Source organism: Tupaia chinensis, unplaced genomic scaffold (assembly GCF_000334495.1).
Source record: "Tupaia chinensis unplaced genomic scaffold, TupChi_1.0 Scaffold000276_2, whole genome shotgun sequence".
NCBI classification, from domain to species: Eukaryota; Metazoa; Chordata; class Mammalia; order Scandentia; family Tupaiidae; genus Tupaia; species Tupaia belangeri.
Genome location: NW_006159759.1, coordinates 4,144,344 through 4,154,848, shown reverse-complemented (window position 1 = coordinate 4,154,848; position 10,505 = coordinate 4,144,344).

Genomic DNA, 10,505 nt, shown 5'->3' with positions numbered 1-10,505 from the left:
GACCTAGTGAAGACCCACATTCAATCAGCTATAGTAAGCTGAGACAGTACAAGGTTATAGTCCCATCCTAGATTTGTTACATCCTTTGAAGCTAAGACTTTAAATAAGGTGTTTCCTCTCATTACCATAAAATGTGGGTCAAAGAAAAAAGGTTAAGAAGAGAATAGCATAGGGCTAGCAGATGTCATAGTGGTTAAGGTCTGGATTCCCATGTAACCACACACTTCGAGTGCTCAGTATCCACAACTGGACAGCACAGAAGTCTAAAGGATACATTTAGATATTTGTGGGACACAGAAATGGCTTATTACATACTGATGATAACATATGTAGTATTCTTAACTGGACCGGCCTAAGATGTATTTCATGTGGGGAAATTCTCTTTACAAGCCAAATGATGTATAGAGATCAATATTTAAAATAATAAAAAAAATTAATAAAAATAAAAAATAAAATAAAGGATGCATTCAAAGATCCTGATGAAAATTCTGCAATATTTTAAGTTGTATTTTACTCCAGATGTGTCTTACAGAAAATTTTCAGAAATAAAAAGGGCTCCTATATATTACTCTAATGGTTCTTAAACACTTTGATGACTGAGTTCCTGAGATTTCAGTTCCTGAGATTGCAAATTTCTGAGATTCTGGATTGTTGTCTGGTTATACTATCAGAAAAGAAAGATTATAATACTACAGCTCTTTGGCTGGTAGTTATTGTAAAATGTCATTTATTACAGAGATCTAATATATGAAAAATATAGATTACATACATATTCTTAAGATTGATGAAATACCATACCATATTAACTGTCAAATTGATAGTAGCTTGTTATTAAAAAGATTATTTTTCTCTGTCTCTTGACTTCTTTTCTCTCAATATATGAAATGTATGCAAGTGTAGGTTTTGCGTGCGTATGTGCGTGTGTATGCGTGCACATACAATTTTCTCTTTGTCGTAGGGTAGCCAGGATGATTTTAATGCAACTTTCCTGTTTTTTTTTTTTTTTTTTAAGAGGTTTTTGCTATAGGGCGTGTGCACTAGCCAGAAAGACAGAGAGAGACAGAGACAGAAAGCAAGAAATCACCCCCCAGGGGAGATGGTCATGCCACAATCCCTTCTCCTCCATTCTCCTCTCGGGATCTTGGGCACACACGCACACATGCCTGCATGCCTGGCTTGAGTTTAAACTAAGCCACTGGGTCCTGGACTTGAATCGCAGTCGGCTACATGGGAGTCCAGCAACATAGCCATTACGCCAACTGCTGGTCCCCGCAACTTTCCTTTTAATCACAGTTACTATTGCAAATCATCATTTTCTTCTGAATTTACTTTCCCAACCTAAAGATACATGAAACAATTTTCTTGTAACCTACATTTTTCAGTGAAAGAATTATCCCTTAACACATTAGAATGATCTGATAAGTTAAATGTGTGGAACACAATTTGATTCATAGAAGGATCTCTCAGAAATTGAAAATTAAATGCTCTTATTCAGTATTGAAAGGAGTTCTGGAATGACAGAATGGGTATCAGCCAGAGGTAAATCCAACTCTTTTGCCAAACAAGAACCCTGAGTGTTTTTTTTAATCAAATTATGCCTTTATGTTCCTATCGAGACTCAAGAGCACAAAAGCTGATATATGCTGGAAACTTATTCAGTTGAGCAGTTTTGAACAAGAATCAAGATTTGAGCTGTTGAGTTTTTGTTTGTTGCTGTATTTATTACAGGGAAGAGGGGAGACATTCATAAAATATTTATCTTGGTTCTGTCTTCTCATGGTTTTATCCAAGTTAGGTTTTGTTTCTTTCTTTTTTTTTGCCTTATATTTTGAATCTTCTTTTTGGCATCTGATGCTTTTATTTTTGTAATTTAGTAAAATTCATGTAGGACACACTTAAGCATATTAGGATGTTTCATGTTAAGATTTTTTTTAAAGAAAGCTAATGTATATCTGAATGTCACAAGTATAGAATGATGCATAAATGATATGTGATATACATCTCACATATATATACATATCATATATCTATATATAAATATAGATATAGATATATGATATATATATTCAATTTCTATCCTGATGTTAGTTCTTTTATTGTAACCTATTTTTGTTCCTTTTCTGTAGGCATTTATACATTAACTGATTAATCAGGGGATTCATTTATGTTTTAGATTAACTAATTCCTTTGACTTTGATTTTGGTAAGCCCTTTTGTCTCCTTAAACAGAAAAAAAAAAAAAAAAAAAAAAGCAAGAGAGAAACCTTTAAAAATATGTGGGGTAAAGGGAGATGTAGCCTGTATAAATTAGTATAAAGTACAAAATATACTTGATGGAAAAGCAAGTCTGAGTACCTTCAAACCACTAAAGGGGTTATACCAAGTCCAAATTTTCAGAAAGTTATGGCTTCTAACATACAGTAAGGGAAAATGAAACCCTCACATGTGACCAACACCTGCTAAGTATTTGGTAGTTGATATTCTAAGACAATTCCAGTCAATAGCTACCATATAAATCTAGACTTTCTAATGCCAGAGTGACTTTATTCAACTGGAGGTTTTCTTTCATACTTACCACAATAAGGAGACCAACCAGGAAAGTGGGAAAAGATCCCATTATTTGAACACAAGCCAGCTTATGACATTTATTCAACAAATGTACCAGGACCTGAGATTTCCATAAAATAATGCAAAAATAAGAGTCCTATGATTTTTTTTCCTCTTACTGATGTATGATTTGTTTTAATGTGCAAAATTTTCTTTTCCACAATAAATCTTCCCTCCCTCACTTATGCTGTGTGATATTATAGAATTACTTCTGAGCTCCAGTGGACAACAGACAGGTGTATGCTAACCCAGAGAGAACAGCAAGAATGGTCCCTCTGAGAAATGTACCTTGTACAGTACTTTTTCACAGTAAAACACATTTGAAGACAACAAGACAATTAAACATTTTAAAACTAGAGAGTACTAAGGATATTGACATTTTTGTTTGACAACTCTGAATACTTATTTGCCTTTAAAAAATAGGAAAAGGTAGATCCAATGTTTTATGTGCCTACCAATGAAATTAATACCTTGCTTCATCTTGATCTTGTTATTCAGTTTATATAAATTGGAAATTGAAAAAAATTATACTGGCCATCTGGAATATTTTGTATTTGATGCTTTTGACATGTATTTCCTAAACATGGATAGAAAAGTACAGAAGAGGGATGCCTTTTATTAAAAATCTTTAGGTTATGTTCAATTTTTTTTTCAGAAATTCTTAAGATATACACAAGTGCTTAGTTATTTTTGTACACTTTTTGAGGTAACTAAATATAGTAAAATACATTATGTAAAAAATTCATAATTTTATTCTTAATCTTTAACGTTCATCCTTCTGAAAAATATGAGAAGTCTTCCAAAGGTTCGTGGAAAATATGTGTTATCAAAAATTATGCATGGATTTCGGATTTATTTTGGACCATGATGAACATGTACTTTAATTAAAATATTTAAGGAATGTTTTGAAATCCCCTAGTAATATAGTCATGACAACAGGCCAGTCTCTAAAAACTGAATGACAACGAAACAAATCCTATTTTTCCTTTTAAGTATTTTGTCACAAAGCATTGTCACAACCAGCACCACCACCACCTCCAATAAATCCCTGTGCTACTGGTAACTATTATAAAACTGACTGACTTGAACTCTGCAGGAGAGTATTCCTGACATTTATTGAGGATATCACAGAAAAGAAGCATCTGGTTGGAAAAACTGTCATTTTCTGGCAACAAGTGAGAAAAGCTTTTGTGTCTGTCTGTCTGTCCTCCTTCCCTACCTCTTCTTCCTTCCTTCCTTCCTTCCTTTCTTACTTTTGTGTCTTGTCTGTCTGTCTTCCCTCCCTACCTCTTCTTCCTTCCTTCCTTCCTTTTTAGAGAGATTTTTGCTATAGGGTGCATGCCCTCGCTGTAGAGACAAAAAGTGAGAACCCCACTCCCCGCAGAGAGGATGTCCACATTGCAATCCCTTTTCCTCCATTCTTCACTCTGGATTTTGGGCACACACACGTGCCCTGAGTGAATTTTAAGCAAGTGGGTCTGGGACTTAAACAGCAGTTGACTACATGGGGATCCAGCCATATAACCATTATGTCATCGGCTGGAGAAAAGCTTTTTGGGTCTAATTACCATCCTTCTTGTGTTTGATTGCCTTCCTTGATCAAACACAGACCACAAATCAAGTCTTTATCATTTATTTCAAAGACTTTAATAAAAGAATGCTAGTAAGACACCAGCAGCGGCTATGTCACTGGACTCCCATGTAGTCCACTGCGATTTGAGTCCCAGACTCCGTGGCTTAAACTCACGTGTGTGTGCGTGCCCAAGATCCAAAGAGGAGAATGGAGGAGAAGGGATTGAGGTGTGGCCATCCCTCCTGGGGGGTGATTTCTCGCTTTCTGTCTCTTTGCTTCTCTTTCTGTCACACACATGCACCCTATAGCACACAAACCTCTCCAAAAAGATTACATATATATATTCATATATATATATATGTATGGAGAGAGAGAGAGAGAGAGTTAATAAGTTTGACAATCTGTGCTTTATCTTTGACAAATTAGCAGCCGCAGCCGCAGAAAAACTCTCAGGACATTCTGATAAGAGAACAAAAAAATACTGGGGATAGGACCATCACCAAGATGGTGGAGTAGGAGATACCAGCCTTCAATCCTCTCACAAAACAAAAACCCGAAACACCCACCACAAGCACCCCCTCCCCCCCAATAGAGCTACGCACAAAACCAAAGGAAAGGGCTCAAGGGCTGGTTTAAGGACCTGCTTCAACACAGACAAGGCCACAGGTGAGGTCAGCGTACCTGCAATTCCAGGAGACCGCCAGGACGAAGCGCGAAGGTGGAGATTCCAGGGACCAGAACTGGGGCAGGAACCTCCGTGGTCCTCAGTGGCCTTCTCCACAGAGGACACGAGAATCTTCAGCCACTGAGGCAGACCTTCCTGAGGGGAGCCCCAGAAGGGAACTGCGGCTGCGCACCTCACGCCCTCAAGGAGCTGCCGCGTTGGGCCGCTCTTTGCTCCCGCTTCCAGATCCCAGGGCCTGCGCATGCCCGGCCCTCACGCGAGGTCACAGACCCAGTTCTGTGGCGCCCCCGCCGGTCACGCCTGAGACGCCAGAGCCAGCGCCACTCACCACAGCGAGCGAGTCTCACCTCAGACCTGAGCCAAGGTCTCTGCCTCCACACTCCAGTCAAGAACTCCGCAGCGACCATGAGCTTACCTGCAACCGGGCCCAGCTGCTGCCCCTGCACTTCGTGCTGAGCACAGACACCGGCGGTGAGGCTGAGGCCGGAGCCTGTTCCTCGAACTCTAGTAGGGCCTCTTCCAGCGGGAAACGGCTCGCACCTGCGCTGAGCTCTCCGCACGTGCTCTCCGCACGTGCCTGCGCTGCAAGCACCACTCAGCTGCCACGAAGGGCCAGACGAGGCCCACCTGGACCCCGGGGCCGCGGGAGCTCTGAACAGCCCCCAGCTCCTCTCCCACACAGGGGTGTCTGCACGCTGGACAGCGGTGCCATAACCGCTGACCCCAGAGCCCTGTTTCTTTCAAGTATGCACCGGCTTCAGGCCACGCGGACATGGCCATTCCACAGCCACTGTCAGTTGTCAGACGCTGTTGTCAACCCCTTGTTGCCTGTGGACTTGCAAGACGGACCCCAACGCTCATTGGTAAAAGTAAGTACACAAATTCAGATTCTTCTAAAGCAGTAATGGTGGTATGGAAATCATTTAAATCTTTACTCTGAAGGTTAAAACGAAATTATTAAAAATAGTAATAGGTAGGGGCATCAGCAGGTGGCAGGAAAAAGTGCTGGACTCCCACATGGCCAGCATGGTTTGAGTCCCAAGCCTGGTGGCTTGAAACACACACTGGCAGGAGTGCTTGCCTGTTGAAAATCCCAAGGGGAAAATGGAGAATGAATTGCAGCGATGCTATCCGCCTGGGGGATGATTTCTCACTATCCCTGGGACTCTCTTGTAAATGCACACGCCCTGTGGCACAAACCTTAAAAACATTGCTTAATAATTTTTAAGGGATATACACTATAAAAAAGATATTCAGTCTATTTAAACATTGACAAAAATGTGTGTGTATGTGTGTATATATACATATAAATGTGAAGAGTACGAAATGAATACATTAATTTTAAAAAGTGGCCAAAGGAAAGAGAAGGAAAAGAAGCAGAACTATAAACACATTGTAACAAACTATAAGCCCAAAATTAGATAGCAAATAATTTCAGATATATAAATTGTAACAAAAATGCAAAGAATCTTAATTTTACACTTGAATAACATATTATCAGAATGAATTAAACTTTAAAATTTCAGTTACATTTTGTTTACAAGGTATGTTTAAATGTAGAGACACAGAAAGTAAAAGTTACCACAATTGAGAATGTAAAATGCCATAATACAATCATAAGTTTCAAGTAATTAACTTCAGACTGTCCAATTTCTCATCATGTAATGCAATTAAATTAGAATTCCATAGACAAATATACCTTAAAATATAACTCATAAATATAAAAATTGAAAATATATTTTCAATTCTATGTTAACAAGAAATTAGTATAGAATTTAGAAAAGACAGATAATGATCCTAAAAAATACTATATATAAAAACTTAAAAGTTAGAAATCATAAGAGGTTTTCCAGTTTAATATCTTGAAAAGAGTTATACTAAAAATATTATTTTTTCTTTTATACATGATAGAGCACACCCCTACAAACATGAGAGTGACAGAAAGGGGGTGAGGGGGAGAGGAGTACCCTCCACAAGGACTGAGCACCCGAAGATGCCCTACCTCCAGTCCTCCAGCCTGCTACATATGGACACTCACAAGCAGGTCCTATGTGTTTCAGGCTGACCAAGCCAGGATTCAAATCTTGGGCCTTATGTGAAATTCATTTTCTCCTGAACAGCATGTTACTGCTATACCATGGAGCCAGACCAATAATAAAGATACTTTATATGAAAGCTTATAGGATATTTAAGTTTAAATTTTATACAGCAGTAGCTAATAAAGGCTAAACATCAATAAACTAAGTGTCTGTATAACAATTAGGCAATACCAATAAAACTAAAGAAAGTGTGAGAAATAATACATATTCTGTTTACATAATAACTATGTAAATATAACTTAATGACATCATAAATAACATATACCATAAAAGGGATAACAGACACATCAGGGGCTCACTGCACAGTCTAACAACCCTGAAAAACTTGTGCAAGGATGAGAAGCAGCAGAGGGATGACATAAAAATATTATGACAGGAAAGGATATATAGATGATATCATTTTAACATAAAAGAAGGTAGTATAAACACTTTTATACAGTTTGTATCCAAAAATGATAAAGTGAATAAAATAAAATAAAAACTAGCAACATTAATTCAAAGATATTTGGTCATTTCAAATAATATTATACTCATTGTGATATGAAATCAGAAATTAGAGTGAAATTATTAACTCTTAAGAGATTGCATACAATTGAAGAATATAAATTTTATATTTCAAAAGTCATTTTCATACTTGAAATATTTAGGATAGTATAAATAAATGTTGAGACCAGCAGATGGCATGATTACCTCACTGGACTCCCACATAATCGACCGTGGTGGACTGAGTACTGGACTCAGCACCTTAAAACTCACTCAGGGCGCATGTGCATGTGTGCCCACAATCCCAAGAGGAGAATGGATGTGGAGGGATTACAACATGGCCATCCCCGCCCCTCCCCCATGGGTGATCTCTCATTTTCTCTCTCTGGCTCTCCAGCAAGTGCATGTGCCCTATAGCAAAAAATCTTTCAAAAGGATAAATGTTAAAAAGCCAAGTAATATAAAATTATAATATAAATTATAATGAACATGTATGGAGGGAATTCTAAATCTTTACTGAAAACTATATGTGAATACCTGCAATTTGGGGACCAGCCAGTGGCATAATGGTCAAGGCAGCTTGAACACACATAGTTTGTGTCCTGGTTCTGACAGCTTGAAAAACACACCAAATGCTTGTGGATGCATGTCCAAAATCCTAAAAAGAGAAATGGAGGAGAAGGGATTGCAGTATGGCCATCACCATAGGGAATGCTTTCATATTTCCTTCCTCGCCTTGTATCTTTATGTTGAACACATGTGTCCTCTGACAAATTAAGACATAAAATTGGTGAAAAATTATGTTTTCATGAGGACTCAAAATTATGAAGATGTAAGTCCTCATTCACTCCAACCCTCAGTGGGGTCTTGCATATATTTTTAATAGCTAATTTCAGAAGCAACTTGGAGTAGAGATTATCCAAGACATCTGTGGAATAGTAGAGTATGATTGGGAAAACTGCCTTAAAGCATATCAGTTACATTAATGGAGACATTGTTGAACTGATAAATTGTCTAGTGAAACTGATAGCGTACTGATAACAGACCCGCTCAAACATGAAAACTTTATCCCTATCAGAATTGATATTTCAGACTAGTAGGGAAATTATAACCTGTTCAACACATTGTGACTATTCACATGGAAGAATAAGAAATTAAATCCTTGCTTCATACAGAATCTCTTCTAGGAAGAATGAATATTTATATGTAAGAAATGTAACATTAAAGATTTTAAATAGTAACATAAAATGTATCTATTAAATCTGTGTGCATAGATTCTTAAGTAGATTGCAAAAAGTAAAAATTATTGAAATAGGTAGAGAGATGTATAGATAGATAATTGATAATATTGGTGGTAATAATATTGGGTTGTCAGGAAAGCCATGACACATTTTTGTTTTTCCTGATGACCTAAGAGTTGCTCCTCAAAGTCTACCATGAAGAGAGGTAAAGAACAAAACACAAACCGGAAGATGCTTTGCCATTCATAACTGACAAATTATCAGTACTCAGAATATATTAAAAGTAATAAGAGAAATTAGAACTTACAGTAAAATGGATTAAAATATTACTTTATGTAATAGAATAAGAAACAGGAAAATGACAAACATGAAAAATTACCACCCTTGTTAGTGAAACAGGAAATGCTAATGAAAACCATTTAATATATAGTGGAGCACACACATTTTACCCACAGGAAAGTGTATTAGTAAGCCTTAGAAAATTATTTTTATCTGGTTAAGTTGAAAACAAGCATACTCTTCACTTGGTGACAACATTCAAGTGATAACTTTTATGGGGAAGAAATTTTAGTGTATGTACACATCAGTCAAGATGTTTATAAAAGCAGCAGTTAATAGAAAAATCTGAAAACAGTAAAATGACCATCTCATATAATGGGTACATAAAAGAATGTATTCATGCAACAGTCATTAAGTAGCAACCTGTGATTTAGCTGTGTGCACTAATCTAGGTGTCTCTTACGAGGATGATGTTGAGTTAAAAAAAGTCAGAAGAATAAGAGGAATATAGATATGTACAAATGTAAAAGAAACTAGGGAAAAAAAAGGAAATTATAAAAATGAAATCCCATAAAGTAGTCATGTCAGGGAAAGGAGTCAGGATATAAAGCTGAATTACTGCATATGAAAAATTTTCAAGCTTCTCTTTTTTGTTAACCTTAATGCATAGGCTTTATTATTTTACCTATCAAGAACATATACATAGCCACATACACACAAGTATAATGCATATATTTATTCCACCATATATATAATAGTTTTAATGAAAATAAAGCTGTAATAAACACAAAAAATGCTATTATGCATTCTCTCATTCACTTTTTCCTGCAACTTCATATATAGAGACCAATGGATGTATTTGCATTGAGTTAGTTGTGGCTTAGATTCCCAGCCCTGCCAATTATATAATATAAATAAATAACCTAATCTCTATGAGTCTCAAATTCTCTATAAATGTGGCTAATAAAACCTATTAATATTTTGCACTTGATTCATATATGTAGTATGATGCTGTTTCCTCCCTGTGTTATGGTTTTCCTCATCCTAAATTTCATTTCTTTATTTTACTTTTAACTGAAAAATAGTAATTGTTTGTATTTATGAATTACAATTTATGAAGTAATTTTTTTATGTGTGTACACATCGTGGAGTTGTCAAATCAGATTGATTAGTCTATTTATCACTTCAAATATTTACCATTTTTTCTGGTGAGAACATCTAAAATCCTCTCTTTTAACTATTTTGAACAATACAATATATTTTTAAAAAGAATTATTTATTTAACTTTATTTGTTGTTGTTATTATTTTTTTAAAATTTGACCAGAGAGAGACCCAGAGAATAAAAGGAAGAGAAAGTGAGAAAGCCAGTCATTAGGTCCGTGACTCAAACCGTGCTTGACCATGTGGGAGTTCAGTACCTTAACCACCATGCCACCTGCTAGCCAGCAACATATTATTATTATTATTAATTATAGTTACTTTGTTGTGCAACACCAGTACTTGTTTCTCCCAAGTAACTTTATACCTGTTGACCAATG